At 49.0% G+C, this 20,776-nt stretch overlaps 1 protein-coding gene across 2 annotated transcripts in view; it reads right to left on the bottom strand.

Annotated features, from left to right (window-relative positions):
• Positions 1-20,776, bottom strand: part of LSAMP (limbic system associated membrane protein) — a 442,951-nt gene that overhangs the window by 7,708 nt on the left and 414,467 nt on the right. The window lies entirely within an intron of this gene.

Genomic DNA, 20,776 nt, shown 5'->3' with positions numbered 1-20,776 from the left:
CCTGCCCCATTCCCTCCTGCACCTCCTGCTGGGAGAGGCTGATACTGGAGTAGCTGTGAGGTTCCCATATCCAGAACCATTCCTTACAATGCCACCTGCCGGGAGAAGTTGGGCCTGTTGGAGAGCTGCTGTGAGCTCCTCAGTAAACAAGCTGTTATATCCTGCTCTAGCTTTCGCTAGCGATGGCAACTTGGCTGTTCTTTTCACCTCCCTCCTTGTGGTGGCCCTGGAATGCCAGGACTTGTTATAATTCTGCATGTTGATGATGTCTGTTTGCAGCCAGATGCCGGCTCCTCGGGGGCCGATTAATCACGTGCCAATCAATGAAACATGGAACCAATCGGCGAATGCCTTCAGTCCCGGGGGAGGTGCTGTAATTATTTGTTTGTTAATCAGGAGGAGGAACAATTTCCATGTAACTGTTATGACCCTGTGGTGCAGCACCTATAGGGAAGGGGGAAGGGAGTCCCAGCAAAGCTTTGATTTTCACAGGGGTGGGGAATGAAGTTGACAAGCTTGGCACTGCAGCAAGAAATACTGCAGACTTGCTACAGAAATATTATGTCCCAATACAAGTGACATCTCATTCATCCTCCCATTTGTGGCTCTCCTTCCTGGACAGTTTTTAAGGCAGATATTCGGCTTGACATTCTCCCTGCAGCCCCAGACAGTGGTAGCTTGTTATACCATTGTGTGTGTGATAAGCATACATCCTGTAAATGTCAGCACCTGCCCATGCTTGTGTGTGGTTGTGCAGGAACAGTGGGATGTATATATGGGGCGTGTGTTTGTATGGACAGGTGTATGGTATATGGGGGAGAATCAGGCGGTCTAAGAAGACATGTTCATTTCAGCAGGAAGAACTGTTTATTGTGAAAAATATCTTTTACAGGACACTCTGAGTATTTAATAGGGATGGAACCACTAGAGTTCTACAGAAATTGCCTGGGAAACCTATAAAATGTAATAGAGAATGAGAATCTATAGGGGTTTTTGAGCCATGCTACAGAATTGTATAGCAGGGATATAATTCTCTATTCAAGTCTATATGGTGCTTAAGCGAAACAAACCCGCTAGAGAGGTTCTCATTATTCATGCAATTCTGTAGCCTTTTCCCAGATGAGATTTGTTACTGTCATAGCTCTTTGTTTAGTCAGCCAGCTGTTAGTGATCTGATCCCATTTTTTTCATTATTAGGAAGTTTATGTCGAATCACGTGGACCGTATCATTTTCAGCCTATGGTCTGCTTCTTCAGCTATTCACTGTGCATCTAGTGAAGCTGGTCACCTAAGTCACATGGTACTGTTTCTGCACTCTGGCTGGGTGCCAGAAACTTTTTAAACAAGGGAAGGCTCAAGAGTGAATTGTGCACTTACCCCATACAAATCCTGAGACCAATCATTGCTGAACTTTTGAGAGCATTTGCAGCCAGCGGTTGACTGAACAGTCATGAATAATGAATAATCTGACCCCACAAATCACAGTGAACACACCAGGGAGCTTTTGTTCACAAAAATGTCTGTGAGGCAGGCTTTTTATAATTCAGCTATAATATGCATATATGTGATTATGGGCACAGAGATGTGCATTTGTGCATGCATATTATAGATGTAGAGTATGCATGTGTGAGACTATGCAGGTGTGTGTGTGTCTGTTCATTAAGGTGTGTGGTGTGGAGACTTCACACATAACAGTGCATAGATTTGTGTTAGTGTTCCATGCACCATGGAGTGATGCGCAGTATTTATAGGTAGTCCTGTACAGATATTTGTGTGTGTGTGTGCTTGTGATTGCACACATACCAGTGTGTGAAGGTGTGTATGCCCCCATGGATTGATATACGTTTTGTATCTGTGAAGGTGTGTGTTTTCTGGTGACTTCATTCGTATCAGGGCATAGATGTGTGTATATGTGTGTGTGCATGTGCCCTCCCCCCATGGAATGATGTACAGTATGCATTGTGAGTCTCTAGTCGTGTGTGTGTGCCTGCTCACATAACAATGTCTGTGTAGGTACCAATGGGTAGATATGTAACATGCATGTCATGATATGAGTCTCCATGCAGGCATGAGTGGATATGTAATAGCGTGTGTGATGTGCTTTCCAATGACATCATCTGTAACCAAGTTAGAGTAGTAGCTGCCTGTCCAAGAGTGGTACTGGGCCTCCAGGAGCAGGGTTCACAGCGTCACGTCTCAGGTGTGTCAGACAGACTGGCCTGCTCCATCGTCACAATCTCCCATCCAGGGCTCTGTTACAAGCCTCATCCCCAAAACAGGCCAGGGAGGGAGGAGACGGGGGACTACAGAAAGAAAACATGAGCCTGGGAGGATGCACCCGGGCCTGGGAGTCTCTGGGAAGGGATGCAGGGTGGTGAGTCTGGCAGGGGATATGGTTGTGCCAGCTCACGCTCATGCTCAGTAGCATCAGTGAGTATGTGGTTGTGTGATGAAGACTATGTATTCCAGTGTGCATGTAAGGCCATCTCTGTGGATGAGCAACTGTGTGAAGTTGTGTGAGTCCTGTGAAGGTGTGTGCAACTACTAGAGTCTTTGTAGGTGATAGTGGGGTGTGTGTGTAGTCATGTCAGTCTGTCTATGTATAGCTGTAGTACAGTAGTCCCATGTAATCTTATCAGTGTCTGTGTGCCGCAATGAATTTGCATGCAGCTGTATGCATGTCTGCAGTGGGTCTGTGTGTAGTTGCATGGATGTGTGTAATGGCTTTGTGTGTAGGTATATTGGTCTGCCGTGGGTCTGTGTGGATATATATAGTAGGTCTGTGTGGAGTTGTATTGGTCTGTAGTGGGTCGGTGTGTGGTTGTGTGGATGTCTGCTGTGAGTCTGTGTGTAGCTATGTTGGTCTGCAGTGGGTCCATGTGTAGCTATGCTGTTGTCTACCATGGGTTTGTGCATAGCTGTGCTGTTGTCTGCCGTGGTCTGTGTGTAGCTGTATTGGGCTGCAACGGGTCTGTGTGTAGTTATGTGGCTGTCTGCGCCCTTCTACAGCAGGGATCACTGGAGACTAAGTGTAGAGACCATGCCTTCTTTTCCCCAGTCGTGGTGCCTACCGGAAGGGGACCCCAGGTAGCTAGTTAAGCTGGCGTCTAGGCTGTTTGGAGCCACTGCAGCAGTTCAAAGCAGCCCCAGCCTGCATATAGCCACGGGAAGCGCTGTGTGTAGCGCTATTTAGTCTCTGTGTGTCACTGATAGCACTAGCTGAAAATTTTTTGCTGAAGAATTCCTCAACAAAATGTCTGTTTTTGTTGAATTTTTTTTTTTGGATTTAATCAAAAAACTGAAAATGCCAAGACTCTATGAAAAATTTAGATGACAATGAAACTTTTTTTTGCTTTATTTGAAATTTTTGCAGGAAATAAAACCAATTTCCCAACCAGCCCTGGCAGTCATATAGGCACATGTTGCTGTGACTATGTGGAGTTGTGTCAGTCTCTGGGTAAAGGCACTTGTGTGGTTTTGCATACGTGGGACACAATCACTTCTGACGTTACCGAACCTTCCTGGCTGTTTTCAGCCTGGCCAAGTCATTGGGACCCACATTAGGATCCAGTTTGGATCTTCAGCTGACAGATCAGACCACCTGTCTAGCCCCGTCCCACTCTTTCTGGCTTTCCACATTTCTCCACTCCACTTTAATGGACTGTACTTCACACCTGAGCCTTGTGAAGCGAGGTGGACACCCGCTCCTGCCCTGAAGGGCTTAAAACAGCCCTGGGAGAAGACTGTAGCATGGGGAAGCAGCTACTAGGCTGATTGGGGAAACAGCTGCAGCTGGGCCACGCCCCAATCAGGCCTCAGCTGGCCCTATATAAGAGGCTGGGAGTCAGGAGCTTGTCAGTCTTTCTCTGCATTCAGAGAGAGAAAGGCCTGGCTGCAGGGCGCTAGAGTCAGGGTACCTGAGTGGAGCAGGGCTGGGGAAAGGCAGAGGAGCTCCTGCCTGGAAAGGTGCAGCCTAGTAGGAGGCCAAGGGGTACTGGGGGTTGCAGAGGGCAGCCATGGGGTAGGCCCAGGAAGCAGGTCCAACCCAGTGATGAGTAGGCTGATACTGCAGTCTGCCCCAGGGAATGGGGGCTAGTTGGTGACTGGCAGTAGCCATATACTGAGGTGGGTGGGGGTTCCCTGAGAAGGGGAGACCCTAAGACTGAGGGGTTACTGCCAGGGAGCAGTACCCCAGCTACAAAGGCACCGGGGTCCAGGGAGGGACACGGTGGGGCCAGAGGACAGGCGGATCATCAGTCTGCAGAGGGTTCTCCAGAGCTGGAATGAGCTAATTCCTGAGGACAACCAGCAGGAGGCGCCACGGGTGTGAGTCTGCTCTTCTACACCTTGTCTGAAGAGATCTGGTCCATAGGAACAACTCTTCCCACTCCAGTCCCTGTTTTACAGGACAGCTGCCAACCTTCTCTAAGGTGTCCCTTCACCTCCTATCCCATCTGAGACCTGATGAATTCCAAGCTGAGGAAGCTGGTGGTAGTTCATCATTCCTGACTGCCTGCAGAGGCGGGGCCCGGCACAAACCCACAAATCTGAGTAGCCCCCAAACTGTGTGGGGGACTGAGATTCAATTCCAGAGCTCAGTTTTGTAGGTGACCCCTGATGCAAGAAAGGGCTTGAGCTATGGGGTGTTCACTGTCTGGATCTAGATCCAGATTTTACTGCTCTACTCTTAACCCCTCATCCATGTTCCCTGAATGCTGCCAGCATCTACCATGCCCATGTGACTTCATTCCAGGAAAAGTCCCTGGGAAGGGAGAGGCAGGGAAGGAAGGCCAGTGGTAGCTGCTGTATGTTCTTGTGGGGTGGAGGTAGCGTGACCAGATGTCCCAATTTTATAGGGACAGTCCTGATTTTAGTTTTTTTTTTTTTCCCCTTATATAGGCATCTCTTACCCCCCGCACCACCATCCAGATTTTTCACACTTGCCCTCTGGTCACCCTAGGTGGAGGGAACTACACCCAGGCATGAAGCAAATATGAGCCATTTGTATGAGGGCTCCACTTCAAGCACAGAGGGGCTGATGCTATAGTCTTTGGCGCCACCTGCTGCCCATTGTTACCCACTACAGCAAGACCCAGCCGAGTATAAAAATTACACTTCTGTCAATTTAGGCTGTTCCAAACACTTTTGTAAGTATATTTGTGGGCTCCCTCTGCTCATCATTAAATCCCTCCTTATTTTAGATCCACACCTCTTGCTGCTACAGTACGTACAGTTTCATCTTGTCTCTGAGTAAAACTCACCTGCTCAAAAAGTGGAAGAACTGCTAGCACTGGCTACATCCAAATATCAAGTAGTTAGGTTTTATGCAAATTTCAGCTCTGTCCTTCAGCCCACCAATGATTCTCCATTATGCCAATGAGCCCCAGGTTTGCACCCAAGCACCAACTTGTATCCCTGGGCTCCCCACACAGCTCTGCCAAAGCCTCTCACTCCTGACCTACAGTACCCCCCTGCTATTCCAGTCCTGAGAAGATAGACAACAGGTGCTGAATTGTGAAAAGAGTCTTTTTTCTGGGAATACATGCACAACATGCATGCTTAGAGCTGATCACTAGACTCCAACCACTTGTATCAACCACTTGGCTCCAGAAGCAGAAAGCCATTGCACTAATCAACTTGCATCTTATATCTCTTCAAGGGTCTGTGTACACTCATTTGTCTGTCTGAGACCAGAGATTAGCTCACGCTACCAAAATTGTATTAAGAACCAAATCTTAAATACCTGAGGTTTGGGTTCACCCTTTCTACCCAACTCAGAAGTGTCTGCTTTAAATTTCTACAGAGGCGCTTGGTTTACAGCAACCAGTACCTCTTTCATTTCCCACTCCCCACACCAGCCTAGAACCCGAGTTCTATGACAGTGACTTGCATGCTGACATCCTGCTTTACACTTTCTCTGTTATTTGGTAGCACTGTTGAGTTCAAGACCATTCACCATATGTGAAAGGTGTTTCTTTCAATTTAGCCAGGGAAGGAAACTGGGTTTCAGATGAAAGATTAATGGGAATCTTTGGGGAATTTGCCAAATAACCTTGAAATTTCACCCAAGGGGCTGAAAAGCTTGAGAGAATAGGAGCAAATGAACTGGAAGTGGGAGAAACAGAGTGGAAAAGGACCACAATGTTTGCACATCTCCTCAACCATACCTATATTTTGCATCTGGCTCTACTCTGCAAAGTGACTCTGTTACAATGCATCAACAGGCTCCATGTTTCCTATCGCTCAGTGACTCCAAAGCAAATGGGTCACTTTACAAATTAAAAGCTGGTTTAGCTAACTTCACCCTCAGCTAGGGTGATCAGATGTCCCAACTGTATAGAGACAGTCCTGATATTCAGGGCTTTGTTTTATGTAGGTGCCTATTACCGCCTACTCCTGTCCTGATTTTTCACTCTTGCTATCTGGTCACCCTACCCTCAGTGTGGGATTTGAGAATCTAGCTTGGCTCTTTCCTTCTCATGCATCAGTAGTGATAAAGGTTCTGCTGGCTAGATTCTGCCTTCCAGAACACCCGTGTGATGCCATTGTTTTCAGAGGGTTTGCCCAGACCAAATCGATTGACACACAGGCCCAGATTTTCAAAGATATCTAGGCTCCTAGCTGCACTTCTAGGTGTCTAAATCCATCATTTTAGGCACCACTGATATGTTCAAAACCTGCTCCCAAGCTCTGTAGGTGCCTAAGTTCTCTAGGCACATCGTTTTCCATTGGTTGACATATTCAATGCATTCTAGGCGCTGCTGCCACCCCTCAGCCAATGAGCAACTCTGAGCCATCACTCCAGCCAAAGCCCCAGAGTCTCCAAAGCAGGATTCTTGAACTTGGTGGGGGACACTTATCTCACCAGTGGGGCCTAACACCTGACACCTATCAGCCCTGCAGCTGGAGAGCTTGAGGCAGATCACTGGTGGGGAGCGGGGGCAGCATAATGCCCAAACAAAAGACAGCCAAAGGGGTCACAGAAAAATGTCTGGTGAGCATCACAGAAGTAGTGAGTGTGCACAGAAGAATGAGGGCTGGGGCATGGACTACCTAAGCAGCTGACCTGGCGCGGGTGCCTCATTCCAGAACAGGGTTCGTGGCATAGGGTACATCTACACTACAGCGGGGAGTCGATTTAAGATACGCAAATTCAGCTACGTGAATAGCGTAGCTGAATTCGACGTATTGCAGCCGACTTACCCCGTTGTGAGGACGGCGGCAAAATCGACTTCTGCCGCTTTTTGTCGGCGGCGCTTACTACCACCTCTGCTGGTGGAGTTAGAGCGCCGATTCGGGGATCGATTGTCGCGTCCCAACGGGACGCAATAAATCGATCCCCGAGAGGTCGATTTCTACCCGCCGATTCAGGCGGGTAGTATAGACCAGACCTGAGACTCCTGAGCAGAGGGAGAATCTATGTCTGGCCTGTCAGTCAGGTGCACCAGGTCAACTACTTAGGGGCCTATATCTCGCTCCTCTCTCTGCCCCACCCCTCAGCATTTCTTGCTGGCTAGCTTAGGCAGCTCACCACTCAGTCTGCTGGCTTCTGAGGATCTCTTAGCCACCTGACACTCCCCATTCTTTGCCTGAGGCCCAGATCCTCAAGTGAACTTAGGCATCGACCTCCCATTGAAGTGGGTGGGAATTTGTGACCCCAGGCACCTCTGTATTTGCCTCCACCCACCATTGTAATCATCTTTGTACAACAGACGCCTTGCGGGGTATCAGTTGAAAACTAACAACTCCTGGACCAATTTCTGGTATACTGTATGTATGCAATGTCTAGTCAGAGTTATGGATGCAAGCTGGAATGATAACTTAAAAGTGTTCAAACCAGGCTCGTCGGGGGGTTTGGTAAACAGGCCTGCCTGGACAAAGGAATGTGTATTTGAGTCAGGCAAAGACAATGAAAGGCCATTTTTACCTGTTAGGTAAACTAAGCTAATAAGCAAACAAGTGGGGGAGCAAAGAGCATGGAGCTTCCTTCACCACCAGACTCCATGTCACCTTCCTCACAGTTTGAATAAACTTTACTTTGAGGGGTACCCCTCAGGAGAATCCATTACAAAGGTTCATTGGACTATAAATGAGAGGGGCAAGGAAATCCCCCATTATTTATCTTTCACCTAAGAAGACAAAGGTATCAGCCCTTTGACTTTGGGGTACAGCACCTGACCCAGGGGTTTGGTCAGCCATCTAGATGGAAACATGTGGTGAAGGTTTTATCTTGATCCAAGTCTAGCTTGTTACGTTTTAGGTATTAGAAAAAGTGTTTTTATCTTTATTTCTCTTGTAACCATTTCTGACTTTAAACCTTATAGTTGTACTCACTTTAAATCTCTCTCTTTGCCATTAAATATACTTGTTTTATTTTAACTGAACTGTTTGGTAACTCCAGTTAAAGTAACAAACTGTTGACTATTGATCCCTTAAAGGAATAATGGACTTTAACATTCCTCTGCTTGTTCCAGAAAAGGGCTGAACATTTAAAAACATGTTTTTGGGAAAATGTGGGGCTGGGGAGAGTGTGGAGTCACCTTACCAGTCATTAGCCAAGGCTGGTGGAGGCCCGTGGAAGGCTGTGGTATTGCAGGAATGCTCCAGGATCCAAAGTGTTGCACCAGGGCTGCCCAGTACATAGACATAGAGGGCATGCTTGTGGCTGACTTTGGGTGTCCCAGGCAGAGAGCCACAGTGGCAAGGCATTGTGAGGCACTCGGGTTACTGGGTAAGAGGTCACACAGCTCTTCATTGTATCCCAGAATGTCAGAGAGTTAGGCACCTAAATATCTTGGAGGATCAGGTCCCGCACACCTGACTGAGGGCTGTGGATTCCAGAAGGCAGCAGCCCACCTAGGGATTAGGCATTGCAATGCTGAGTGCCTAAGTTGGAGCTGGACCTGAGTGAAAAATTCTGTTGATGATGCACATGGAGTAGACCCTCAGCTCTTTTCACTGAGCTGTGCTGGCTTTCTAGGGTTAACAATCAAAATATTCAAAGCATCACCAATGTACTTCAGCCTGCTCTGCAGCACCCCTTTGCTATTCCAGTTTGTGGTTCCCCACACAACTCTGCCAATGCCCCTCACTCCTGCCCCGCAGCCCCCCCCCCTTGCTATTCCAGTGCTGGGCTCCCTACACAGCTCTGCCAATGCCCTTGATCCTGATCTGTAGCAGCCCCATTCCAAACATGGGCCGCACCACAACAGAAATTACCAGCTGGTGCCAAAATTCATGACATATTTTTGATGAGTATCACCAAACTCATGTCACTTGTGACCTAGAACAATCTATTCCCACGCTTTCCCCCATGTATTTGTGAAGGGCCACTATGTCCTATGGCCTGGTTTAGCCAAGGGCATGGCACAGCAAAGTGAGACATTAGTCCTTTATGTTGCTGAGCCAGCTGCGTTTCTTTGGGCCTAGCTTTTGAAAAGACACTCTATAGAGTCTGTCCTTCAGGCACTGCTCTTGGCAGCCCAATTGCTGGAGAGAGTAGCCTGTATAAGAAAGGCCTTTGCCCAGGTGGGGGAGCTTTCTGGAATCTACTCAGTCCTGCATAGGGAGGTGCTGGGATGCTGTTGTCTGTCAAGGAATGAGTTGAGTGAGAAACTACACATTCAGCTGATCTGAGGCCACCACATATCGAGTACCAAGCTACTGGGCTGCAAGTCGCCATCCAGACACTGTCTGAGTTAGTGAGTGGTCATGGGCTGAGACAAAGAGAAAGTCAGATCAGCTGAGGGATGGGTTGACACATAAGCTATGCAATGACATAGCTTTCTAAAAAATAGGCTCAAGCACCAGAATGGGCTAGATGCAGGAATCACAGGGTTAAATTTTCTGGCCTGTGTTACACGGGTGGTCAGACGAGATGATCACAGTGGTCCCTTCTGGCCATAAAAGCTATGCATGGGTGATACTGTCACCTGGTGGAGCTCTGAAATGGCATCAGCTGTTTTCCAGCCAGCCAGTGACTGAATCCAGAAGGCAATCCCTGAAGTTTTACATTGGCCAATTATTGCCTATCTGAAGGGGATCAGTGTCCATATGAGGAGTGAGGCCAGCAGAGGTCGATATGGGAAGCTGGTGATGTCAACTCAGAGAAGTGATAGCTCCAGAAAGGGGCAACACCAGCCCACTGATACGTTGGTTACAATACAGGGGTGGTGCCTGCTCAGCTGTGTGATAAGTATGGGCTGATGCTGGCTAAGAGTTTGGATGGGTATGGACAGGGAGATGATGCCTGCTCAAGGATGGGTTGATGTGATGGGAAAGGTATGAGAGCAACGGTAGCTAAGGGCTGGCTATGATATGAGGATGATGCAAGAATAGGCATGTTATGGCTAGGGAATGTGATGGGTGGGAGTTAGGGGGCTGATGGTATGGAAAGGAAGCTCCGGGATTTGATTAATATGAGATGGGGACAATGCTGGTTCAGGTGTGTGGGAGAGGTGTCAGAGAAGGCATGCTATGTGATCATCAGTCAGTGGGACCTCTCTTCCTTTCTTCTCAGTATGAGTGCCATCCTCTGGCATTGTACATTGCCTTGTCCACATCTTGGTGGATCCTGTGCATCTTTGCAGGGGGATTGATTTTTTTTTTTTTTTTTTTTTTTTTTTGTGTGCTGCCTTTCTCTAAGCCTTGGGGTGGTGGAAATGGGGACACCTTGGGACAGATTCCCCAAATCACTTGGGCCAGGCCATTTGTGTTATATGCTGATCTACTTCACCCTATCTCAGCCACACGTAACGCTCCCAGGGAAAACAACGAGGGCAATATTAGCTGGAATTCTGGTATCCTTCCCCCCCTCATTCTCCCTCAGAGCTTAGCTAGATCCTGCCACGAAGTGGCAAAGCAGGGTTAAAAAATGCAGGTTAATAGCAAGGGCGCTACACCACGTTTTCCCACAAGGTGGCATCCGAAGGCAAAAATGAGGACAAACAGAACTAACCTGTGCAGAGCGCTGCAAACTGGAGACAAGCCCATGTGCAGATCTTATCCCAATGTTTCGGGGATGATTGCATTTGGGGATCTGGGTCAGATGCACCCAGAAATGTCCCCACCTCCTCCAAATGAGACAGTCGGGCACCAGGAGTGGAGCCCAGAGTCCACATGAAATGATTCAGCAACTGGCCCAAGCAGACTTCTGCTATCTACCTACCTAGCAATCACTCCATCCCTCCGTCCCTAGTTCCCGGGTGATTGCTGTCTCACCCCCTCAGCTGGGAAGCAGACATTAAATCCGGCCTGTTCCAACCAGCAGCTCTCCATGTCATTATCATCTGTGGACTGTGGTCTAACTCTGCAATGGAAGACCTGAAGAGGAGTGGACCTAACGTCCAACTTCACTGAGCTATCGACACTTTGTCGGCAACCCTGAAAAACTAGAACGTGCTGTACAGATGCTTCTGGTCACACATCCTTCTGGATGTTCTAATGTTGTGACCTGAGGCGAATGAGGTGTTAGTCAGAAACCTGTCCATCCCACATCCTCCCCTGCAACACGGACCCCAGTTCTTTCCTATAATCGGGATGGGGAACACAGAACCCCGGTGGGACCTGTAAGCAGGGTGGCATCATCCCTCACCTTCAGGGGTGTAGGCAGCAATTTGTAATTAGCAGGTCCATGCACATAGACTAATTTATTGTCCCCAGGCCTTGGAATCTGCCACTCCACACAATCTCACTACTCATTCAATGGCTGCAGGATCTAGCCTGGTCTGAGAGTGAACCCCCCCAAAGCCCTTCAACTGCACAGAGCACAGCACCCAAATGGCACAGACACCACAGATGGATCCCCAGGATTTGAACCTATGGCCACTTGTATCACACTACAGAGGAGTCCCTTCAACTGCACGCACGTAACAGATTCATCCCCAAAGGGCAACCACAGCCTCTCATCTGCAGAAGGGCTCGCTGTAGCACCTCCCCACGCCTTCTCATCTGTCCACTGGTAAAGGGACTCCCCATGGCCTCACATGCCAGGTTCCCAGGCTCAATGCTCTGAGGGAGCCAATATGGAGCTGTGACTTGCGAAACCTGAGTGTGATTCTCCTTTCACATACATTGGTGTAAGTCAGGTATCACGCCACTGAATTTAATGTCAAACCGGTGTGAGAGGAGAACTGGGCTCTATGACTCTTTCTTTGAGGAGAGAGGAGAGACCGGGGGTGGGGGGGGAAGAGTGGGTCTGTCTGTATTCGGGACATTAAAGGAGGAAAAAAATCTAGCAGGGGCCTCTGAGACTGTATTTCAGGGAGCACCAAAGATTTTTGTGACTCCATAGCATCAGAGGCCAGTTCTGTTTACAAAGAAATTCACTGATGCTTATCTAGTGACCGCATGTCTTGGGACAGGAGTGGTTGCAGGGAAAGAACAAAACCATCCACTAAAGAAAAAAGGAGCAGGGGCTGGACAAAAGCTAGGTCTTTCTTTCCTCCTCACCCTCTCCCGCCACAGCATGCGGGGGCCAGGTTTTTACACATGCCAGTTCCTCTGCAGGAAGTCATTTTTCTCCTCTGTTGACTCTCTTTGCCAGGGCTTCCGAAGATGAAATCTTTATTATCATGGAGGCTTAAAAGGGAGGAATACTGTTAATTCCATTTTCAAGGTCATACTTTGAAAGTTATTAATTTCTTTCTTCCAAGGCTCTGCACTCTACTTTGAGGCTTTAGGGATTAGCAGCTTCTACTTACTAGGGCTTGCTTGGTTGTGGTTTTTTTTTTTTTTTTTCTTTCCAACCTTCCTTTGTGCTTTGGGGAAAAAAGACACAATTCACACACCACTCTGGTTGCAGCACGCTTGTACCTTATTCTCACTGTTAGTTAATACCTATGGACCTGCTGTTCCTGCTTATATTCCCTGGTAGAGAGGGGGGTCTTACGATTAAATCTTGAATTGGGGCATTGGGTGGGCCTCATGTCTACACAGTCAATGCGCTGGCTTTTCTGGAGGCAGCCAGGTCCTCTGCATGAGCTAGCGATAACCCCAATCTAGAGCCCATCCACAGTGGGCTAGCAACTGTTCATGGTGTTCTAGAGGTGGTCCATTTTCTCCTGGCTTGCTAGAGCCTGTCCATATTGCCATAGCTGCTGTAGAAGGGACCGCTGTCCTAGCTAACAAAGCCTATGACTAGAAGACCAAATATGGTTCCAAGTCAGGTAGATGAGTTTGTTTCTCTCACAGCTAACCTATTTTTTTCCTGTAGACTTCAGAAAGTTCTGGGGTTTTACCACTGCTGAGAAAATCCCCTCTGCCCCTCTCCTCGTTCATTCTCCAAACAACTAACGTTGATTTATCAAGAACCTGGCATACTGCCGCTCTCAAATGCATTACTGAGCCTGTTCTTGTCCTTGATCCCTCCATCTAAAGATCTGATTCTACAAGCAAAACAACTGGGGACCATGTTACCCAGGTCACTCCCCTGGGCCATTCCTGGGTTGGATCTGAGTTCTCTCCCCCTGCACAAGCTTCTAGGAGAGAATGAATCCCTTCCCTATTCAGATTTCCAGCTGACTGCGCATGTGTGCACCAGTGTGTCCCATCCTCTCAGCAGGCAGCCAGTGCTGAACACAGTCCGGTTTCTCAGTGCAGAGCAAACAGCCTGGATCCCACAGCACTGGGTGTCAGCTAAATAGATGCACAGTCTGTGTTTACCCCACCACCCATCTCCATGCATAGCTGCACTAGGCATCAAATGAAATCTTTTGGTGTGCCAGGTTTTCATGGACATGAATTGTGTGCATGTGTCCAGGGGGTGAAGGACAGGAGCTAGGGGCATGGAGACAGGGTAGGGGATAGGTGTGGGGCGTGAGGTACAGTGGCTGGAAGGTGGTGGGGCAGGAGAGCGGGCAGAGATGGGGCTTAAGGGGAGAGAGAGAGTGGGAAACAGAGAGTGAGGCAGAATGAGAGGCAGGGGAGTAGTCTTAGTGACAGGGTTACTGAGTGAGACAGAGGCTAGTGCAGAAAGAGCTAGGAAGGAAGTGATGGAGGATGTGTCTGCACTTTGACCAGGGGCTGATTCCCGGCTTGAGGAGATACACCTGCACTAGCTGTGATCAAGCTAGAACGCTAAAAATAGCCATTGCACCACAAGCAGTGGGATGGGCTAGCTACCCCAAGTACAAGCCCGTCCATGATGCTAGGTACATATTCGGGACATCTCCTCCTGCGACTTGCGCTGCCATGGTGACATGTTTAGCATGCTAGCTGGATCAGAACCAGCATGGGTAGGTCTCCTTGAGCTGGGATTTACACCTCTGGGTCTTGTGTAGGCGTGCGCAGAGGCAGATAGGGCGAGCGGACCAGGGCCGCCCAGAGGATTCAGGGGGCCTGGGGTCTTCAGCCGCAGGGGGCCCCTGCCACCGAATTGCCACCGAAGACCCGGCACTTAGGTGGCGGGTCCCGGGGCGGAAGGACCCCGTGCTACCGAACTGCTGCCGAACACCCGGAGCGAAAGAAGCTCCGGGGGCCTGGGCTGCCCAGAGGAGGGGGCAAGTGGGGCAATTTGCCCCAGGCCCCGGGCCCCGCAGGGGTCCCCACGAGAGTTTTTCGGGGCCCCTGGAGCGGGTCCTTCACTCGCTCTGTGGGCCCCGGAAAACTTTCGCAGGGTCTGGGCCCCTGGAGCTTCCTTCGCTCCGGGTCTTCGGCGGCAGTTCGGCAGTGGGGGCCCCCTGCTGCCGAAGACCCCAGGCCCCCTGAATCCTCTGGGCGGCCCTGCCCAGGCCCTGCGAGAATTTTCCGGGGGCCCCAGAGCAAGTGAAGGACCCCGCTCCACGGGCCCCGATAAACTCTCGTCGGGGCCACTGCGGGGCCCGGGGCAAATTGCCCCACTTGTCCCCCTCCTCTGGGCGGCCCTGGAGTGGACAGAGAAAGAAAACAGAGCATGAATGAGAGAAGTCTGAAAGGAGATAGAAGAGGACAAGAGGTTGACAAAGAGAGATGTAGAGAAGGAAAAAAGGAGAGCGGGTCAGAGGTTAATAGAACGGGACAGAAGGCTAGTAGGGAGGGGACAGAAATGGGCAGGGAGACAGACTGACAGAAAACTGTTCTGTTTTTCCCTTTGGTGAAGGCTTCTTTTGTGCCTTACTCTCCTCTGGGCTGTGGTCTGGCCACTTGACATGCCAAAGCCGCTGTTTTGTGAACAGGCCTTTGTTAGTGTCTCTGCGAGCATGTGCATGTAGCAATGTGCAGGCTGTAGATGGCATATGAGCTGGTTAGTGGCTATGTGCCTGCACTTGCGGGAGTAGGTGTGCATCTATTTTTCGTGTTGTGTGATCAGGGTTGGGTGTAAAGTGTGTGTATGGATCCTGGGATGTCTCCGTTATGTTCACAGCTATCTGTGTACTTCAGGGGCCTCTCAGTCACACTAAGGCCCCTTTACTTTGCTCTTGTTGGCGGAAATGCGAATGCCCTCTGATGTAGCGCTGACACAGGGATTCTACATGGGTGCTGCTCCCCGTTCCCTGAGGCTGCTCTAACTTACACCAAGGGCCAGGTAAGGCGCTGCACAGTCCCTGGATGGGGTGGGGGCTAGATTCTGTGCCATGCCTCTCAGGAACCACAGCCCAGAAGGAGGGGGGGCAAAGGTGGCTTTAAGCCAGCTCTGCATCTCCTGGATTCTGGGTCTAGCTGGGGCCAGAACAGTCCCGGACATATATTAGAGTGGCTTTGGGGCTGCTCTAACTTATGGCAGTCTCCTTGTGACTGTCATTGGGCTGTTCCCCAGCTCAGAAGCACTCTACTTCCTGCCCCAAGCATGCCCCCATGCCATGGACTGCAAGAGGAGCGGAGCAGAGCAGTGCTGGGTATGCCAGACCTAATCTGCTCCTGGGGAAGCCTCCGCCTAGCCACTCTGGCCCCTTTATGGCCCCTGCATGTTACTGAAGCAGAATCTGGCCTGGGGCTTGAAACTCCCTTTGTCCACCCCACCTCCATCTCTACCCCAGAGACAGGAATGGAGTACCTGAGAATGAGGCCCTAGACGTTGGGGGTGGGGTGGGGTGGGGTGGTGTGTGTGTGTGTGTGTGTGTGTGTGTGTGTGTGTGAGAGAGAGAGAGAGAGAGAGAGAGAGAGAATAACTAACACTATAGATGTCATGTGTTTTCATGTTTGAGTTGGCTTGGGTGTGGGCGAATTATAACTCTCCCGTGAGTCAGTTTGTATGTCTCCCCGGGTGAGTAGATATGTGTGTCCTATAGCTGTTTTGTGTGTGTGTGTGTGTAAATACGGGTGTGAGAGTGGCTGTGTGCGCACTCTAGAGCTCAAATGCTGGCCTCTTCTAAAGCCCCTTATTGGTACACCAGCGGTGCAAAGTGGTCTTAAAACAGCCCGAAACAGCCCTAGTGTGGGGGAATGCTTGAGCGGATCTCAGCTAGCTATGGTGGCTTTCTGCTAGCCTAGCCCAGCCCCCCTGGTGGAGCAGGTTGTGCACTTGTGATCCTTGATGGGACACAGCCCCTATAGAACTGTTATAACCCATTACAACTTAGAGCAACCCTGAGACTACTCTGAGTTTCACGGGGGTAGGGGGGCGCTGAACTGTCTCTTAGCTGGCTTCAGGTTTGGGGCAGCATGGAAAGATGGCACACAATCCCTTCTGGTTGCCCTTTAGGTGTTCCTAAGCACCTGAGGATCAAGCCCTAAGTGGTGTGTGCATTGAATAAGCCTACATGTGTATCTCCATGTGAGTAAGTAGGTGTGTCCACTATAGGTGTTTGGAAAGTTGGTTTGTGTGTGTGTGTATGTTTGTGTGTGTCAACTCCCACAACACCTACCGGATACGATGCCTGGCTGGGACTGAACAAAGCTGCACTGGTTATGTCGCATCCACTTCAACGCAGGAACCACTTGCACTGATTCCCCGCCTGCTCCCTGCTCCTGCTGCCACCCCGACATAGTCATTCCCAGACGTGCGAAGGGCAGACTAAGCCCCATTTCGCCTTGTTCTCCTTCCAAACAGACCCTCCCTCTTTTGTTAGGTCCTTCGACGGGCACAGCACTTCCTGTGTGCGCGCCAGGAGGACTCTGCTTTTCCGCAAGTCTGATTTGTTTGCAGAAAGGTTTTTTTTTCTTCCCTGGTTGTTTTTGTTTTCCGAGAGAGCGCTGAGACAGCTGTATTAATCATGCAAGCCCAGCCATGTGTAATGTGCTTTATCAACCACAGAGCAAGCACTGAATGGCAACCAGTTCGCGAATGGGCCCAGCGCAGTGCCTGAGCCTAGAAGATAAACCCGACGCTTCCCAAACTGACTTACCATCCTGGGTTAGTGAATGGAGAGGCTGTTCGCTCGGGACAATAACCAGATGGGAGGCCAATTTGTTAGGCAAATTCCTTAGTGGTTTGCAAAGTGGAAATGGGGAAGGAGGGTGTGTGGGGGGAATGGTTCTATTCAAGGAATAAAAAGAGAAGTGATGTCTGTTCTCTCCCTACCCTACTTTAATTTCAGTGCAGCTTTTCACAACAGGTCTCTGCTACTGGGAAGGCAACTGAAAAAGGAGGCGGCGGGGAGAGAGCAGGGGCTTTATGTGTATTTGTTATAAACTTGATATAAGATTTATATCCCCCCCCCCAGCTCTCCCCCTCCTCCAAGTAAAAAGCTTAGGGTAATGGTTTAAGAGACAATATTGTTATTCCCTGAATGCTCACATGGAGGCATCAGGAGCTGGTTTAAAGCCATGCCAAGCTGTGTGTTTCACAGCTGGATCTGTAGTTCTGCCAAGTTCTGGATTGTTTGGGTCTGGAGGGGTATGTTCTGCCTGAGTGCTGGTCTAAACTGAACCCATCCATACTACAGCTCAAACTGTGCTACCAGCGATCACACCTGGCAATGTATTACCCGGATTGATTATCCTAGGGTGGGGTGATTTCTAATCCAGTCGATGAAGATGGGGATTTTTCCAGTATTCTGGCCCAGAATCCCCTCTAGAGCACTAAGGCAGGAACACAGTTTTGCAGCTACGCTCTGTGTGCAGCAAACAGTGCTACAACCAGGTTAGGCTCTAACGGTGGCTAAAAAGGGCTTCAAGTATGTGTACCACTCCATAGTGAGGGCAAAGGTCGAATTGAAGAGCATTTCCCTAGGCTTTCCAGTCCTAGCTCTCAGCCTCCTCCTCCCTCTCACTCAGCTCATTGGATTCTCCGCAGCACTGCAGCTGGAGAGGGTTATGCAAATATATGCAATCCAGGGCTCATTTTGGAATAAATCAATCTAAATTAAAATTAATGAACAAAAAGTACAGAAACAGAGCAAGCAATAAAACTATTTCTCTCTCTCTCTCTCTCTCTCTCGGGAGGGGGGGGGGGAGAAAGCCGATTTTTTTTTTTTATGGGGAACAGAGGTTTTTTGAGCAGTCTTGACAAATGTTAGCCCAAGCTAATGTTAATTGTTATCATAATAACACTAAGACTTGGAGTTGCCCTAGTTCACAATCCAAGGTGTTGTTTCTAGACTTGAATTAATTCTCTTAGCTCCCTCTAAGGTCAATATTATTATCACCATTTTACACATGGGGAAAGTGAGGATGAGACAGGACATGCAACTTGCCCAAGGTCATATGAATCATAGATTCACAGGTGTTAAGGCCAGATGGGACCATTGTGATTATCGAGTCTGACTTCCTGCATAACGCAGGCCACAGGACTTCCCCGAATTAATTCCCATTCAGCATAGAATATGTCTTTTAGAACAACTTCCAATTTTCAGTAAACATTGCCAGTGATGGAGAATGCCCCACACCCATTCGTCAGTTGTTCCAGTAGTTAATTAGCCTCACTGTTAAAAACGTGAATCTTATTCCCAGTTTGAATTTGTCTAGCTTCAACTTTCACAATGACGAGTCTGTCTATGGTAGACCAGGAACAGACTCCAGGTGTCCCAATGTCCTGGCTTGTGCCTTAGTCATCTCTGCTCCATTGGCCAGATTTTCAAAAGAGCTCAGCATCCCACATGATTGTGCCCTTAGGTGCTGTAGAGTAGGTCTTCAATACAGAGTTAGATCAGGTGACTGGCACGTGGGTCTGAGCACCCGAGCTAGCCTAGCTCAGTTTGAGCATCCATACTGCAAAGCCATACCTAAGCCACGGCCATGTTGCTGCACAGTACAGTGGTGCTGTACTCACCAAATTGGAGCTGGGCTTGTTTGAAAATCTGGCTTGATAACATCAGATGGAAGCCTTTTGAGTTCTTGAGCCTTACTTTCTGCTTAGGGTGGCAGGTTTTAAACAAGTGAGCATCTGCTAAGATGCAGATAACTGAAGCCAACCAGCAATCCAGTTATGTGACAGAGGTGCACCCTCGTCAGACACAAATATACCATTATATAGTGATAGGCCCAACCTGAATTGTGACCCTAAACACCCCATGACCTTTGGGAAAGTTCTGATCCGGAGATGGATCAAAATGTTGCATCTCATGCTTGTCTCATCTTTTAATTATTTCTATTTCCTGGCTGCTCCGGTGTCAGGAACAGAGATCAAAACAAGCATTTGGGCCTGTTTGTGCTACGAGTTCTCAACCATGTTGAAGAATTAACATGTTTTAAAAGCAGTGTATGTGATTTGGGATTTCACTGTTCCTTCCTTTGAGCCCTGCTAGGGAAGTGAGTTCAAATCCTAAAGAACAGCTGGGGATGGAGAGGGACCTTGAACATGGTTTAAACTGGTTTCATTATGGGGACCAAATAATGTGTAAAGATCAAATTCAGACCTGGTGTTAGCAGAATTTGGCCCTAAAAACACTGTGGTTCCTGCCAAGCAATTCCTCTTCTTGGGCATGAACAGAGGGCATGGCGGGGCCTGACCCCCTTGCAAGCACCCGAGGACTTAACAAAGGATTTTTTATTGTCTTTTTGGGACTGGCTGGATCAAGGGAAGGCAGTTCTGACTGCTCAGCAGGCCAGCCCTGTACCATGCTGGATCCTCAGAGTCTGTGCTGCTCAAAAGGTCCTATTTCCCCATGATTTTTTCCTGTAGAGACACCCTGTTTAAAACCAACCAGACCACCCAGTTTTCGCCAAATGCAGAGTCACTGTCCATGAGAAAAGTGTTCACTCACTGGAATTGCTTTGGTGCTAAGGCCCATGTGTTGGGGGGAGTGTGCTGGGAGAGAACAGGTGACCATATTAACAGGAGAAGTCTCCGTGTTTCCCAGAAGGGAGCCCAATCCCTGGGCAGGAGGGAGAAGAATGGGAGGCCGTTAAAGAGAAAGCTGCTCTTTGGACCTCTTAGGAAGCTCCAACCTCTGGTCATTAGACACAAATGAACAGCTCTCTTCTCCCTCCCTCCCACCCCAATCAAGGCATTAGTAACAATACAAGCTACAAGGACTACAGCTAAAAGGAGACTAGCTACAATCTACAGTCCATCCAGGGTCATTCTCCAATCTACATCTGTTTGGTGGAAAGATAGGCCTGCCCCCGACCAGTCACCTCATCACTATCTTTATAATGTTGATGAGCAATGGAACTGGATTTTGTTTGATGCGGCCCAACTGAGTGGCTTCTGCACTTGATTTCTTCTCCTGTTAAAATACGCAGCCCAAGACAGCACCACTCACTGCCCTGACACTTGGCAAGCTCTGGCAGAGATCCCAGGGCAGGCGCTGTGAAGGAGGTGGGGCTGAGCTATAATCATTTACGAATACTCTAGGTGACCTAGTTGGTGAGATAGTTACTCTATGGCTCTGTTGGGCTTACTGGAATGTTTACTGTATTCATGTGTTGGTTCAGTTTAATAGCAGGACTGTTAGGAAAGTAGCAGGAAGGTAATACA

Source organism: Malaclemys terrapin, chromosome 1 (genome assembly GCF_027887155.1).
Source record: "Malaclemys terrapin pileata isolate rMalTer1 chromosome 1, rMalTer1.hap1, whole genome shotgun sequence".
Lineage (NCBI taxonomy): Eukaryota > Metazoa > Chordata > Testudines > Emydidae > Malaclemys > Malaclemys terrapin.
Note: the sequence above shows the minus strand (reverse complement) of the source record. Positions and strands in the feature narration are given on the sequence as shown.